General features: G+C 44.5%; 1 protein-coding gene across 3 annotated transcripts in view; it reads right to left on the bottom strand.

Annotated features, from left to right (window-relative positions):
- ACBD4 (acyl-CoA binding domain containing 4) overlaps positions 1–11,131 on the bottom strand; it is a 99,895-nt gene extending 88,764 nt beyond the window's left edge. For 2 of the 3 annotated variants that reach the window (XM_073607731.1, XM_073607728.1), the window contains exon 1: positions 10,959–11,131. The gene's annotated coding sequence lies outside the window, so the exon portion shown is untranslated. Of the gene's footprint in view, positions 1–10,398; positions 10,461–10,958 lie in introns of all 3 variants that reach the window. The other variant, XM_073607729.1, reaches the window with a different exon arrangement.
- Between the last annotated feature and the right edge of the window lie 6,196 nt (positions 11,132–17,327).

Below are 17,327 nucleotides of genomic sequence, written 5' to 3'. Positions count from 1 at the left end.
ATGCTAAACAGCAGCAAAGGAAATGATGTCATCTCCCCTCGGCTCGGTATTCCGTTCCAGCGCCGAGGGGAGAAGACATCAATGTAAGTGCACAACACACTACACACACAGTAGAACATGCCAGGCATACAAAACACCCCGATCCCCCCCCCGATCGCCCCCCGATCCCCCCCCAATCACCCCCCCCCCCCTGTCACAAACTGACACCAGCAGGTTTTTTTTTTTTTTTTTCTGATTACTGCATAGTGTCAGTTTGTGACAGTTACAGTGTTGGGACAGTTAGTATTACCCCCCTTTAGGTCTAGGATACCCCCCTAACCCCCCCTAATAAAGTTTTAACCCCTTGATCACCCCCCATCGCCAGTGTCGCTAAGCGATCATTTTTCTGATCGCTGTATTAGTGTCACTGGTGACGCTAGTTAGTGAGGTAAATATTTAGGTTCGCCGTCAGCGTTTTATAGTGACAGGGACCCCCATATACTACCTAATAAATGTTTTAACCCCTTGATTGCCCCCTAGTTAACCCTTTCACCACTGATCACCGTATAACTGTTACGGGTGACGCTGGTTAGTTTGTTTATTTTTTATAGTGTCAGGGCACCCGCCGTTTATTACCGAATAAAGGTTTAGCCCCCTGATCGCCCGGCGGTGATATGCGTCGCCCCAGGCAGCGTCAGATTAGCGCCAGTACCGCTAACACCCACGCACGCAGCATGCGCCTCCCTTAGTGGTATAGTATCTGATCGGATCAATATCTGATCCGATCAGATCTATACTGGCGTCCCCAGCAGTTTAGGGTTCCCAAAAACACAGTGTTAGCGGGATCAGCCCAGATACCCGCTAGCACCTGCGTTTTGCCCCTCCGCCCAGCCCACCCAAGTGCAGTATCGATCGATCACTGTCACTTACAAAACACTAAACGCATAACTGCAGCGTTCGCAGAGTCAGGCCTGATCCCTACGATCGCTAACAGTTTTTTTGGTAGCATTTTGGTGAACTGGCAAGCAAGCACCAGGCAGCGTCAGGTTAGCGCCAGTAGCGCTAACACCCACGCACGCACCGTACACCTCCCTTAGTGGTATAGTATCTGATCAGATCAATATCTGATCCGATCAGATCTATACTAGCGTCCCCAGCAGTTTAGGGTTCCCAAAAACGCAGTGTTAGCGGGATCAGCCCAGATACCTGCTAGCACCTGCGTTGTGCCCCTCCGCCCGGCCCAGCCCAGCCCACCCAAGTGCAGTATCGATCGATCACTGTCACTTACAAGGCACTAAACGCATAACTGCAGCGTTCGCAGAGTCAGGCCTGATCCCTGCGATCGCTAACAGTTTTTTTGGTAGTATTTTGGTGAACTGGCAAGCACCGGCCCCAGGCAGCGTCAGGTTAGCGCCAGTACCACTAACACCCACGCACGCAGCATACGCCTCCTTTAGTGGTATAGTATCTGAACGGATCAATATCTGATCCGATCAGATCTATACTAGCGTCCCCAGCAGTTTAGGGTTCCCAAAAACGCAGTGTTAGCGGGATCAGCCCAGATACCTGCTAGCACCTGCGTTTTGCCCCTCCGCCCGGCCCAGTCCAGCCCACCCAAGTGCAGTATCGATCGATCACTGACACTTACAAAACACTAAACGCAAAACTGCAGCGTTCGCAGAGTCAGACCTGATCCCTGCGATCGCTAACAGTTTTTTTGGAAGCTTTTTATTGAACTGGCAAGCACCAGCGGCCTAGTACACCCCGGTCGTAGTCAAACCAGCGCTGCAGTAACACTTGGTGACGTGGCGAGTCCCATAAGTGCAGTTCAAGCTGGTGAGGTGGCAAGCACAAGTAGTGTCCCGCTGCCACCAAAAAGACAAACACAGGCCCGTCGTGCCCATAGTGCCCTTCCTGCTGCATTCGCCAATCCTAATTGGGAACCCACCACTTCTGCAGCGCCCGTACTTCCCTCATTCACATCCCCAACCAAATGCAGTCGGCTGCATGAGAGGCATTTTCTTTATGTCCTCCCGAGTACCCCTACCCAACGAACCCCCCCAAAAAGATGTTGTGTCTGCAGCAAGCGCGAATATAGGCGTGACACCCGCTATTATTGTCCCTCCTGTCCTGACAATCCTGGTCTTTGCATTGGTGAATGTTTTGAACGCTACCATTCACTAGTTGAGTATTAGCGTAGGGTACAGCATTGCACAGACTAGGCACACTTTCACAGGGTCTCCCAAGATGCCATCGCATTTTGAGAGACCCGAACCTGGAACCGGTTACCGTTATAAAAGTTAGTTACAAAAAAAGTGTAAAAAAAAAATATATATATATATATAAAATAAAAAAAAATAGTTGTCGTTTTATTGTTCTTTCTCTCTATTCTCTCTCTCTATTGTTCTGCTCTTTTTTTACTGTATTCTATTCTGCAGTGTTTTATTGTTATTGTTATTATGTTTTATCATGTTTGTTTTTCAGGTATGTAATTATTTATACTTTACTGTTTACTGTGCTTTATTGTTAACCATTTTTTTGTCTTCAGGTACGCCATTCACAACTTTGAGTGGTTATACCAGAATGATGCCTGCAGGTTTAGGTATCATCTTGGTATCATTCTTTTCAGCCAGCGGTCGGCTTTCATGTAAAAGCAATCCTAGCGGCTAATTAGCCTCTAGACTGCCTTTACAAGCCGTGGGAGGGAATGCCCCCCCCCCCCCACCGTCTTCCGTGTTTTTCTCTGGCTCTCCTGTCTCAACAGGGAACCTGAGAATGCAGCCGGTGATTCAGCCAACTGACCATAGAGCTGATCAGAGACAAGAGTGGCTCCAAACATCTCTATGGCCTAAGAAACCGGAAGCTACGAGCATTTTATGACTTAGATTTCGCCGGATGTAAATAGCGCCATTGGGAAATTGGGGAAGCATTTTATCACACCGATCTTGGTGTGGTCAGATGCTTTGAAGGCAGAGGAGAGATCTAGGGTCTAATAGACCCCAATTTTTTCAAAAAAGAGTACCTGTCACTACCTATTGCTATCATAGGGGATATTTACATTCCCCGAGATAACAATAAAAATGATTTAAAAAAAAAAAAAATGAAAGGAACAGTTTAAAAATAAGATAAAAAAGCAAAAAAATAATAAAGAAAAAAAAAAAAAAAAAAAAAAGCACCCCTGTCGCCCCCTGCTCTTGCGCTAAGGCGAACGCAAGCGGCGGTCTGTCGTCAAACGTAAACAGCAATTGCACCATGCATGTGAGGTATCGCCGCGAAGGTCAGATCGAGGGCAGTAATTTTTGCAGTAGACCTCCTCTGCAAATCTAAAGTGGTAACCTGTAAAGGCTTTTAAAGGCTTTTAAAAATGTATTTATTTTGTTGCCACTGCACGTTTGTGCGCAATTGTAAAGCATGTCATGTTTGGTATCCATGTACTCGGTCTAAGATCATCTTTTTTATTTCATCAAACATTTGGGCAATATAGTGTGTTTTAGTGCATTAAAATTTAAAAAAGTGTGTTTTTTCCCCAAAAAATGCGTTTGAAAAATCGCTGCGCAAATACTGTGTGAAAAAAAAAAATGAAACACCCACCATTTTAATCTGTAGGGCATTTGCTTTAAAAAAATATATAATGTTTGGGGGTTCAAAGTAATTTTCTTGCAAAAAAAAAAAAATTTTTCATGTAAAAAATAAGTGTCAGAAAGGGCTTTGTCTTCAAGTGGTTAGAAGAGTGGGTGATGTGTGACATAAGCTTCTAAATGTTGTGCATAAAATGCCAGGACAGTTCAAAACCCCCCCCAAATGACCCCATTTTGGAAAGTAGACACCCCAAGCTATTTGCTGAGAGGCATGTCGAGTCCATGGAATATTTTATATTGCGACACAAGTTGCGGGAAAGAGACAATTTTTTTTTTTTTTTTTTTTTTTTTGCACAAAGTTGTCACTAAATGATATATTGCTCAAACATGCCATGGGAATATGTGAAATTACACCCCAAAATACATTCTGCTGCTTCTCCTGAGTACGGGGATACCACATGTGTGAGACTTTTTGGGAGCCTAGCCGCGTACGGGACCCCGAAAACCAAGCACCGCCTTCAGGCTTTCTAAGGGCGTGAATTTTTGATTTCACTCTTCACTGCCTATCACAGTTTCGGAAGCCATGGAATGCCCAGGTGGCACAAAACCCCCCCAAATGACCCCATTTTGGAAAGTAGACACCCCAAGCTATTTGCTGAGAGGTATAGTGAGTATTTTGCAGACCTCACTTTTTGTCACAAAGTTTTGAAATTTGAAAAAAGAAAAAAAAAAAAAGTTTTTTCTTGTCTTTCTTCATTTTCAAAAACAAATGAGAGCTGCAAAATACTCACCATGCCTCTCAGCAAATAGCTTGGGGTGTCTACTTTCCAAAATGGGGTCATTTGGGGGGGTTTTGTGCCACCTGGGCATTCCATGGCCTCCGAAACGGTGTTAGGCAGTGAAGAGTAAAATCAAAAATTCACGCCCTTAAAAACGCTGAAGGCGGTGATTGGTTTTCGGGGTCCCGTACGCGGCTAGGCTCCCAAAAAGTCTCACACATGTGGTATCCCCGTACTCAGGAGAAGCAGCTAAATGTATTTTGGGGTGCAATTCCACATAGGCCCATGGCCTGTGTGAGCAATATATCATTTAGTGACAACTTTGTGCAAAAAAAAAAAAAAAAAAAAAAAAAAAAGTGTCACTTTCCCGCAACTTGTGTCAAAATATAAAATATTCCATGGACTCAATATGCCTCTCAGCAAATAGCTTGGGGTGTCTACTTTCCAAAATGGGGTCATTTGGGGGGGGGTTGTGCCACCTGGGCATTCCATGGCCTCCGAAACTGTGATAGGCAGTGAAGAGTGAAATCAAAAAGTTACACCCTTAGAAATCCTGAAGGCGGTGATTGGTTTTCGGGGTCCCATACGCGGCTAGGCTCCCAAAAAGTCCCACACATGTGGTATCCCCGTACTCAGGAGAAGTAGCTGAATATATTTTGGGGTGCAATTCCACATAGGCCCATGGCCTGTGTGAGCAATATATCATTTAGTGACAACTTTTTGTAAATATTTTTTTTTTTTTTTTTTTTTGTCATTATTCAATCACTTGGGACAAAAAAAATAAATATTCAATGGGTTCAACATGCCTATCAGCAATTTCCTTGGGGTGTCTACTTTCCAAAATGGGGTCATTTGGGGGGGTTTTGTACTGCCCTGCCATTTTAGCACCTCAAGAAATGACATAGGCAGTCATAAACTAAAAGCTGTGTAAATTCCAGAAAATGTACCCTAGTTTGTAGACGCTATAACTTTTGCGCAAACCAATAAATATACGCTTATTGACATTTTTTTTACCAAAGACATGTGGCCGAATACATTTTGGCCTAAATGTATGACTAAAATTGAGTTTATTGGATTTTTTTTATAACAAAAAGTAGAAAATATCATTTTTTTTCAAAATTTTCGGTCTTTTTCCGTTTATAGCGCAAAAAATAAAAACTGCAGAGGTGATCAAATACCATCAAAAGAAAGCTCTATTTGTGGGAAGAAAAGGACGCAAATTTCGTTTGGGTACAGCATTGCATGACCGCGCAATTAGCAGTTAAAGCGACGCAGTGCCAAATTGGAAAAAGACCTCTGGTCCTTAGGCAGCATAATGGTCCGGGGCTCAAGTGGTTAAAGTGGAGTTCCACCCACTTTTACAAATCTTCAGCATCCCTCACTAAACTGTGCACTGTAAACAAATTGGATATTTTTTAATTTTTTTTTCAGCACCTACTGTATATCTGCTGTGTTCATTTTTCACTTCCTCCTCCCTGACCGCGGCCCATCGCACCATTTCCTGTTTGCAATGCCTTCTGGGAAGGGGCGGCAACTTCCTCTGAAACTGCCGTTGCTATGGAAACCTGACCTGAAACCTATTACACTGCTTGTGCTGCACTGAGCATGTGGGGCGGCAACTTCCTCTGAAACTGCCGTTGCTATGGAAACCTGACCTGAAACCTATTACACTGCTTGTGCTGCACTGAGCATGTGCGAGATCTGCAAGGATGAGATCCAGGAAGAAATACAGTCTGGCTTCAGATGCCCACACTTAAGATGGCCACGGCCTGCTGTAAGTTTATAACATAACAAACTACTGCTATAAACTAACAAAACAGACCTTAGTTTACAGACTATACTTACTAGAATACATTAAGCTTGTGTATTATAGGGGTATTTTTATTTAAAAAGTATCATTTCGGCCGGAACACCACTTTAAGTCACTTTATTTGTGTCATATTGCATTTGTAGAGTTATTGTCACATGAAATTTGCATTCATACCTTAATATTTTATGATCATCACCATATTAATAGTTTGAACCTGTCGGGTTTAACACACTGTATGCATTAATTGGTGATAACAATGCATTTAGGGAAACAAATTAATTTTGTTTAGCACCTACCAGGGGTTGTAACACATCCCATTTTTATAACACTGGGTCTGGTTTATTCAGGTCATCAATTTTTATTTTTTTTTATTTATTGTCACTATCATCAATTTTATCATTTTTTATTATTATCTTTTCTATTTTTTGTATAGCACCTAGCACAAGGTGCAACACCTGATTACTTGATTCTATTGCATTTATCAATTTTCTAGTTTTATTTTTAATTCACACTTATATTTTCTCACCCAAAAGGGTTATAGAAGCACATAGGGTTGTACCAGATAAACACTTATTTTATGCAGAGGGTGTAGCACATAAGTACACCAATTACAAAATTAGGGGTTCATATCACCTACTGCTTGATTCTCACTTCTGATCCACTAGGGATTTTACCACACATTCCTTTCCAACTGGGCTTACCCAGCAGAAGATTTGGTGCCCATTTTTGCATTTGCCAATGCAGGGGGTGCAGTACCAAAGCAGATATAGACCAAGTTGAACAGAACACACTGAAAGTGGTACATACTGCCAGTAATATCCTTCTGCATATCCCTTTAGCATATCTTTTCTTTCGTTTCTCCTTAGTTGCTTTTATATATTCTTGCATATTGCAGAGGGTGCAACACAGCAGGATCACCAGAACAGATATAGACCAAATATTTACTCATTAGAACAGCGCCACACCTACATTCGCTCTCAAATTAACTCTAGTATACTTCACCTAGGTGATAGTGTACCTGTAGGGGCAGCAGTTCATTTTCTTAATCCTTTTTTCTTTTAAATTATTTTGTACTTGAGTCCGGTGCGCGGATTTATTTCTAAATTTTCTCAATCACTGCCTGTGTGAACAGTCATGAATAGCTGCGTCCGCCAGCAGCCTGCCATTACATCATATGGACTGAGTGGCCTCAGGTATCCGTGACTGTTCACACAGCCATAGATTACCTGCGGTGATTGTGGCTGGATGCAAAAAGACTGCTTGAGCCATGATCATCTGTCCCTGGCCTCGGGTAATCGCTGGCTATGCTAACATTCACAGATAGCTGCGCCCACCGTCAGCCTGACATTGCTTTATATTGGGTGAGCGGCCACAGCTATCTGTGACTGTACCAGCAGCCAATCATTACCTGCAGTGATTGTGGCTGGATGTAAAAAAGCTACTTGAGCCATGATCATCTGTCCCTGACCACAGGTAATTGCTGGCTGTGCAAACAGTCACAGATAGGTGCGTCCACCATCAGCCTGCCATTACATTATATGGACTGAGCGGCCGCAGCTATGCATGACTGTTCGCACAGCCATAGATTACCTGTGATTGTGGCTGGATACAAAAAGGCTGCTTGAGTCATGATCCTCTGTCCCTGACCACATTTAACCACTTAAGGACCGGCCACTGTATATATACGTCATCACTTTAAAGATGGATATCTCGATAACGGCAGCAGCTGCTGCCACAACCGAGGTATCCATCTTTAGGGCCGGCGATTCTGTGTACGATAATGGTGGTCTCTGCGGCGGGTTCGCCGCGAGATCACCGTTATCGGCGGTGGGAGAGGTGCCACCCCCCTCCCGCTGCTCTCCCGCGCCCTCCGCCGCTTACCGGAGCCGTTGGTAGCGGCAGAGGCGATCGGGTCCTTTCTGTGCCTGGGTATAGAGACGAGTGAGGCCAAGATGGCGCCCACCCCTCTCTATACCATAGGATGGCCGAAGCGACGTCATTACGTCGGCTCCGTCCACTTCTCTTAAAGGCACAATTTTTTTTGTGTCATTTTTTTAACCACTTCCCTACCCGCCTATAGTCAAATGACGTCCACAGATGGGATCTCCCATCCTGGGTGGATGTCATATGACGGCCTCGGGTTCCCGGCCGCCTAGGGGGCGTGCGCGCGCCCGCCGCGTGGCTCGGGACCCAGTGCGTGTGCCCGGCGGCCACGATGGCCGCCGGGCACCCGCAATTGCCCGTTAACCGGCCCGGAGCGTGGATCTGTGTGTGTAAACACACAGATCCACGTCCTGTCAGCTCAGAGGAGAGCGATCTGTGTTCCCAGAACGGAGGAACACTGATCGGTCTCCTCCCCTTGTACGTCCCCTCCCCCTACAGTTAGAAGCATTCCCTAGGAAACACATTTAACCCCTCCCCGCCCCCTAGTGGTTAACCCCTTCACTGCCTGTCACATTTACACAGTAATCAATGCAATTTTATAGCATTGATCGCTGTATAAATGTGAAGGGTCCCAAAAATGTGTCAAAAGTGTCCGATGTGTCCGCCATAATGTCGCAGTCACGAAAAAAAATCGCGATCGCCGCTATTATTAGTAAAAAAATTAAATAAATATTTTTTTTTTTTTAAATGCCATAAATCTATCCCGTATTTTATAGACGCTATAACTTTTGCGCAAACCAATCAATATACGCTTATTGTGATTTTTTTTACCAAAAATATGTTTTTTTTTTTTTAAATTGAATATTTATTATACGGTAGCAAAAAGTAAAAAATATTCTGTTTTTTTCAAAATTGTCGCTCTTCTTTTGTTTATAGCGCAAAAAATAAAAACCGCAGAGGTGATCAAATACCACCAAAAGAAAGCTCTATTTGTGGGGAAAAAAGGACATCAATTTTGTTTGGGTACAACGTCGCATGACTGCGCAATTGTCATTTAAAGTGCGACAGCGCTAAAAACTAAAAATTGGTCTGGGAAGGAAGGGGGTGAAAAGGCCCGGTATTGAACCGGTTAAACGACTTTTTTTTTTTTTTTTTGCATTGTAGTCCAAATATGAGATCTGTGGACTTTTTGACCCCAGAGTTCATATTTAAGAGGACCTGTCATGCTTTTTTCTATTACAAGGGATGTTTACATTCCTTGTAATAGGAATAAAAGTGATCCAAATTTTTTTTTTTTTAAACAGTGAAAAAATAAATAAAATAAAGTAAAATAAATAAAATAAAAAAAAATAAAAAATTGTTTAAAGCGCCCTGTCCCAACGAGCTCGCGCGCAGAAGCGAACGCATACGTGAGTAGCGCCCGCATATGAAAACGGTGGTCAAACCACACATGTGAGGTATCGCGGCGACCGGTAGAGCGAGAGCAATAATTCTAGCCCTAGACCTCCTCTGTAACGCAAAACATGCAACCTGTAGAATTTTTTAAACGTCGCCTATGGAGATTTTTATTTAATTGCAGGCTGTGCGAAAAGCAGCTCTTTGCTCAGCCAGCTATTACCTGCGGTTAGGGACAGATGATCATGGCTGGATGCAGTCTTTTTGCCGCTGTCAGCCTGTTACTGCATTACGTGGGCTGAGTGGCTGCAGCTCTTCACTAAAGTTTATTCATACACCATACAATTTTCTTATTCAATTTTCTTTAGATTTACCTTCAACTATGTAGTGCAAGGGCCTGCCTGATTGCATACACATTGAAAAGGTTTAGGTTTCACCTCATATTATATGGTTTTGGTAAATCTAAAAGAAAGTTGAACAGGAAAATTGAATAGTGTATGGCCAGCCTAAGGATGAGCTCCAGCGTGTTCGCACAGCCCACGTGCAGAGCCCGCCAGGAAGTCGGCGCTGCGCTAATCACAGGCAGTGAGACATTTCCCGATCTCTGCAGCCGCGCATCGGGACAATGTCTCACTGCCTGTGATTAGCGCAGTGCCGACTTTCTGGCGGGCTCTGCACGTGGGCTGTGCGAACACGCCGGAGCTCATCCTTACTCTTCACACACCCGTGTTGTTCCAGCCACAGGAATCCGCAGATTTTTATAACTGAAATTTGCGATGTGCGCTAATCACCCGTTTGACTATGGCCTAATACAGAGCATAACGTGTACAGGCTGGTGGCATCGGGCCCGTAGACCTGATCACACTGTCACGTCGTGGTAACGGGCACATTCCTGTGCATCTTACAGCAACAGCGGGCACCGTATGCCACTTGCAATGCTGCACCCTTCATTCTGAATGGCACCCCAACGTACCTTGATGATGGAGGTTTTCATACGCGATGAGGCAATGCACTATAGGAGTGCGGTGCGGTGCGCTGTCAAAAAAAAAGTTCAATATCAGGACCGGAGAGCTGTATGACAACCCATTCATTCTGCACCAGCTGCCTTAAGGGCTTGCTCACATGTGCGGCAGGCATTCTTTTGGGTAACGCAACATACTAAGACGCCTGTACGTTCACAGACGTGTGTCACGAGCTGCTAAAGTGCAGCTTGGCGGGCTGGCGCTGTACTTTGCTGATTGGATTAATAAACTAAGAGGAACGCAGTTTTCTAGCGATCGTTTATCATTCCGTGTCTGCGGCCTGCCTCCCATAAATGACATTTCCCCGCCGGTCAGCTTTGGTTGTCCCCTATATAACGCCCTGTCAGTCCTTGTTTTGTGGGCTCCACCAAAAAAATGGAGGTGCTCCACACAAAACTGCCATGTTCATACACATCACTTCTCCTCTACATTGCATAATATCAAGCTTTATTAAGAATAACATTAAGTCTATTTACACACTCCTGTAGCGTCAAATAAAAGGTTTACATACAATCACCGCCTGCTTAGGGACTTGGCCTCCCCGGAGCCGCCACTCAATGCCTTTTTCCTCCGGCACCCCGGAACGTTGTGCACGCCGAGGCCGCACACACAGAGCCCGGCAGCCGCGATCACGCAAGTCCGGGGATTGAGCATTGGGGGAAGGCCCGAGGCGGGGAAATGCGGTGTGGGCTGGTTGTGTGCTGATGTCATGGCTCCTGTCCATCTCCATTATTAATAATGCTGGGCTTTTGTCAGTATGGAGTGAGAAAGGAAAAGGACAGTTTTATTATTTTAGTTGAATAACATTTGTAGGTGTTATGTGACCTGGTTGCCTAAAAACAATAACATTTATAGAAAGCCAGAACATTTTTGCAATCTGTGTCCCATTTGAGAGATTTCGCTACACTTCCTGTTATGTAGACACAGGAGGAATTCTGGGGCTGTCTGGTCCAGTATGACCTAAACGTTGGACGTATTTCTCTATCGGAGAGCCATAGCGGCTGCATATAACCCTTTCATAAATAAGCTTATTTCTGACATTTGGTGTTTACAAGTTAAAAACCGTATTTTTTGCTAGAAAATTACTTAGAACCCCCAAACATTATATGTATTTTTTAGCAGAGAATCTAGAGAATAAAATGGAGATTGTTGCAGTATTTTATATCACACGGTATTTGTGCAGCGGTGTTTCAAACGCAAATTTTTGAGAAAAGGGACACTTTCATGAAATTTAAAAAATCCAAACAGTAAAGTTACCCCAATTTTTTTGTATAATGTGAAAGATGATGTTACGCCGAGTAAATAGATACCAAACATGTCACACTTTATAATTGCACGCACTTGTGGAATGGCTACAAACTACGGTACCTAAGAATTTCCATAGGCAATGCTTTACATTTTTTTTTACGGTTACCAGGTTAGAGTTACAGCGGAGGTCAAGTGCTAGAATTATTGCTCTCATTCTGACGATCGCGGCGATACCTCACATGTGTGATTTGAACACCATTTACATATGCGGGCGCGACTTCCCTATGCGTTTTCTTTGCTCTGCGAGCTCGCGGGGATGGGGGCGCTTTGTAAATTATTTTTTTTCACTTATTTATTTTATTTAATTTTATATTTATAAATTGTGTTTAAAAAAAAAAATAAAAAATTTTGATGACTTTTATTGTTGTCACAAGGAATGTAAACATCCCTTGTGACAGTAATAGATGGTGACAGGTACTCTTTATGGAGGGATCGGGGGTCTGAAAGACCCCCGATCCCTCCTTTGCACTTCAAAGTATTCAGATCGCCGAAAACGGCGATTCTGAATACTGTGTATTTTTTTTAAAACCGGCGCCATTGGCAGCCGAGTAAACGGGAAGTGACGTCATGACGTCGCTTCCGCGTTTACAATTAGAGGGCTGGAACGAAGCCGCCCACAGCTTCGTTCCAGCCCGCCCACAGCCGCCGGAGGCAGCCGATTGGTCACCGGGCCTCCCGATCGAACTGGAAGCCCGGTAAGAGTGGCGGGAGGCGGCAGGAGGGGGGGGGATGTCCCCTCCCGCTCCTCCGGTATAACAGCCGAGCGGGTTTTAGCTCGCGTTTAGCCGCGTTTCGTTTACAGGTGTTTTTCATTTTTGGCTATTTTGAAAAAAAATGTATATATATTTATATTTTTTTCAAACGCTTCTAAACGCAGTATAAAATCCAGGCACGGGCCCTCAGACAAAAGTCAGAGGTTTTGTCTGCAGAAAATCTGATTGTGTGTACGAGGCTTTAGGCTAGCAATACATATTAGGATTTTTCTTGGAATAAGAGAAATCACTTGATTCCTGCGGGTGAGGAGGTATCCATGCTAAACAGCGAGAATGGAGGAATGTCCCCTGCTGGCTTTGTATTCAGACAGCCACAGCATCTGCAACTGTCTGATTACCCAAGCAGCACCTGTATCTGATTCGTTGCAATCATTGTTTGGCCAACGATTTTCAACCTAGCTTTTTTGATTTTCTGATTGACCCTGGGTTCATGCTAGTGCGACGCGGGAACCAGCGCGATTATAGCGCCGGTTCCTGCATCGCTCCTCTTCCACAGGCAGTTCACACTGCCTTCTGCGAACTGCTGTGGGTGTCATTAACATCACACCCCCAGTTTAGTTCACAGATCGCAGTGAGAACACCCATGCAATCGGATTCTAGTGCGGGGGAAAAACAAGTCCCTGCACTATTTTCTGTGTGAATCCAACTGTATGGCTGAACTCGCATTGCTCACACATCGCATGTGATCGGCACCTGTGGTGCGGGTGCGAATCACATGCGATCTCTGAGATCACGCTAGTGTGAACCTAGGCTTAGGCCCCTTTCACACTGGGGCGTTTTGCAGGCGCTATTGCACTAATAATAACCGACCTGAAACAGGCGCTGCTGTCTCTCCAGTGTGAAAGCCCTCGGCGGTGCACTAGCAGGATGGGAAAAAAAAGTCCTGCTAGCAGCATCTTCGGAGCGGTGAAGGAGCAGAGTATACACCGCTCCTTCACCGCTCCTGCCCATTGAAATCAATGGGACAGCGCGGCTATACCGCCGGAAAAGCGCCTCTGCAGAGGCGCTTTGCGGTGGTTTTTAATCCTTTCTCGGCCACTAGTGGGGGGTAAAACCGCCCCGCTAGCGGCCGAATACCAGCAGTAAAGCACCACTAACAATAGTGGCGCTTTACCGCTGACGCTGCCCCCGCCCCAGTGTGAAAGGGGCCCTAAGGTTGTCCAGTGGACTTACCTTAACCTTAACAGCCCGACCTTCATCAGGAATCGGCCAAATCTCAAGCTGTGTATGGCCAGCGTTAGTTGGGGTTTACATCTGCTTTAATTTTTAGATGCCCTTTACATTTTCTTTAGCTTTCTGTAGAGTGTTAGGATTATCAGTATACTACTAAGTGTAACAAAGAACCCTGTTACCATAGCTGATAATGAACAGTTTTAACAAAACCATATACACAACTATATCATGCTTCCCTAAGGTGCCCTTCAGTATACAGTATCTCACAAAAGTGAGTACACCCCCCACATTTTTGTAAATATTTTATTATATCTTTTCATGTGACAACACTGAAGAAATGACACTTTTCTACAATATAAAGTAGTGAGTGTACAGCTTGTATAACAGTGTAAATTTGCTGTCCCCTCAAAATAACTCAACACACAGCCATTAATGTCTAAACCGCTGGCAACAAAAGTGAGTACACCCCTAAGTGAAAATGTCCAAATTGGGCCCAACGTGTCAATATTTTGTGTGGCCACCATTATTTTCCAGCACTGCCTTAGTCCTCTTGGGCATGGAGTTCACCAGAGCTTCACATTTTGCCACTGGAGTCCTCTTCCACTCCTCCATGATGACATCACAGAGCTGGTGGATGTTAGAGATCTTGTGCTCCTCCACCTTCCGTTTGAGGATGCCCCACAGATGCTCAATAGGTTTTGGTCTGGAGACATGCTTGGCCAGTCCATCACCTTTACCCTCAACTTCTTCGGCAAGGCAGTGGTTGTCTTGGAGGTGTGTTTGGGGTCATTATCATGTTGGAATACTGCCCTGTGGTCCAGTCTCCGAAGGGAGGGGATCATGCTCTGCTTCAGTATGTCACAGAACAAAGAGAGTGCAATCGAGCAATTAAGCAAGCAAACAACAAGGAGACGGGACTTTATATGAAGCACATGCTTGCAAATCAATAAGTGGTGGATTAATAAAACTGTTTTAATAATTCATATACAATGTTTAATAGATCATTTACAAGATATAAGATACAATTGGCTAATGTCAGTATTCAGAACAATTGAAAAATGGTAATTCACTGGTAGCATAAGACATTCGTTAGTAAATACAAATCCACCAACAACATATTAGGGTACACATATATTGCACGGTAGTGCCTGCATGATCTCTGGCCTCAATGTTCCTATCATGGAGGGTAGATCGTAGGGCATAAATGATAAATACATAAAAGGGCGACATCTACTAGCTCGACACGTTTTGTGGTTCTGGGCCACTCATCAGAGCATGCTCACAGTATTTCTGAAATTTAAGATATGTAAGCGATCGAATATAATCAACTCGAATGCAGAAGGGGTAGTTGAAACCCTCCCAGAATGCATGTTTACTCACTAAAAACAGTATATCGGTGGTGCAAGACCGAGAGTGGTAGGCCATCCGGGAACACTGCGACCAGGAGCTGAGGCGGGTAGCCCAGTGGCGGCAACCAGCACAGGCATCATCTAAGGAGACACAAAATCGTAGGGCACTCTTGTGAGAATGGGTGATAAGTGAACCAACTGGGTGGGGTTTCTGGAGAGAAAATTAATAAATGATAATGGTGACTGTGTGGGGTTGATTGAAGTACGGGGGGGGGGATAAAGGGACAATTTTAGGAAACTGTTCAAAAAATCAAAGATGATATATATATATATATAAAATAGGGATAAATAAAGGAAATGAAAAGTGCCAATCAATTGCTAAATACCAAAAATTATGCGATGAAGTGAAGGTGACTGGTGATGTGTGAAATTACCTGGTGCTGGGAGGGGAGGACATGATCCATAGCAATGCACAGAGTCCAGTGTATGGAGTGCCCCAAGTGCTGAACCCCCCTGGGAAAAAGAACGCCCATATATAGACACCGCCACGAGAAAACCCGCCAACGCCACGCACGCACAGCGTGAGGGAGGGAGGAGCAAAAGGCCAAAAGATGGACGTCTGGCCCGCAACGCCGTAACCATCTCCCAGACTGTCCGTGAGCATGGAAACAACAACCCCGTGGGCATGACCACGCCACAAGGACGCCGCACGCCCGCCGTGGGTGGTGGGACGTCGATGCCTGAGGAAGGCCCCCCCATGGACGTCCCAGAGGGCGAGAAGGGTATAATTTTACCATTTATACCCTATAATCTACCCTCCATGATAGGAAGATTGAGGCCAGAGATCATGCAGGCACTACCGTACAATATATGTGTACCCTAATATGTTGGTGGATTTGTATTTACTAACTAATGTCTTATGCTACCAGTGTATTACCATTTTTCAATTGTTCTGAATACTGACATTAGCCAATTGTATCTTCTATCTTGTATATGATCTATTAAACATTGTATATAAATCACTAAAACAGTTTTATCAATCCACCACTTTGCAAGCATGTGCTTCATATAAAGTCCTGTCTCCTTGTTGTTTGCGTGCTTGATTGCTTGCTTGCTCTCTCTTTGTCAATTGATAGGGATGGAAAGACACGGCCTTACCAGGCCGTGATTTCATTTAAAGTCCCAAAAAAAAACCCCTCCTCCTTTTTTGTCACAGTACATGTTGGCATTCATGGTTCCCTCAATGAACTGTAGCTCCCCAGTCCAGACAGCACTCATGTAGCCCCAGACCATGACACTCCCACCACCATGCTTGACTGTAGGCAAGACACACTTGTCTTTATACTCCTCACCTGGTTGCCACCACACACGCTTTGCACCATCTGAACCAAATATTTTTTATCTTGGTCTCATCAGACCACAGGACATGGTTTCAGTAATCCATGTCCTTAGTCTTCTTGTCTTCAGCAAACTGTTTTCGGACTTCCTTGTGCATCATCTTTAGCAGAGGCTTCCCCCTGTGCAGTGTGCGGCGTATGGTCTGAGCACTGACAGACTGAGCCCCCCACCCCTCAACCTCTGCAGCAATGCTGGCAGCACTCATATGTCTATTTCCCAAAGACAACCTCTGGATATGATGCTGAGCACGTGCACTCAACTTCTTTGGTTGACCATGGCGAGGCCTGTTCTGAGTGGAACCTGTCCTGTTAAACCACTGTATGGTCTTGGCCACCATGCTGTAGCTCAGTTTCAGGGTCTTGCCAATCTTCTTATAGCCTAGACCATCTTTATGTAGAGCAACAATTCTTTTTTTCAGATCCTCAGAGAGTTCTTTGCTATGAGGTGCCATGTTGAACTTCCAGTGGCGATAATGCCAAATTGAACACACCTGCTCCCCATTCACACCTTAGACCTTGTAACACTAACGAGTCACATGACACCAGGGAGGGAAATGGCTAATTGGGCCCAATTTGAGAAGAGGAGATTAAGGGGGGATATGATCACCATGTATAGCTATATAAGGGGTCCATATAGTGAACTTGGTGTTGAGTTATACTTTACGGTCAACACAGAGGACAAGGAGGCACTCTTTACATCTAAAGAAAAAGAGATTTCATCTCCAAATATGGAAAGGTTTCTTCACAGTAAGAGCTGTGAAAATGTGGAATAGACTCCTTACAGAGGTGGTTCTGGCCAGCTCAGTAGATTGCTTTAAGAAAAGCCTGGCTTATTTCCTAAATGTACATTATATAACTGGATACTAACATTTATAGGTAA

The sequence above is a fragment of the Aquarana catesbeiana genome, linkage group LG12, assembly GCF_042186555.1.
Source record: "Aquarana catesbeiana isolate 2022-GZ linkage group LG12, ASM4218655v1, whole genome shotgun sequence".
NCBI lineage: Eukaryota > Metazoa > Chordata > Amphibia > Anura > Ranidae > Aquarana > Aquarana catesbeiana.
The sequence above is the reverse complement of the archived record's forward strand: the minus strand, read 5'-3'. Positions and strand labels throughout refer to the sequence as shown.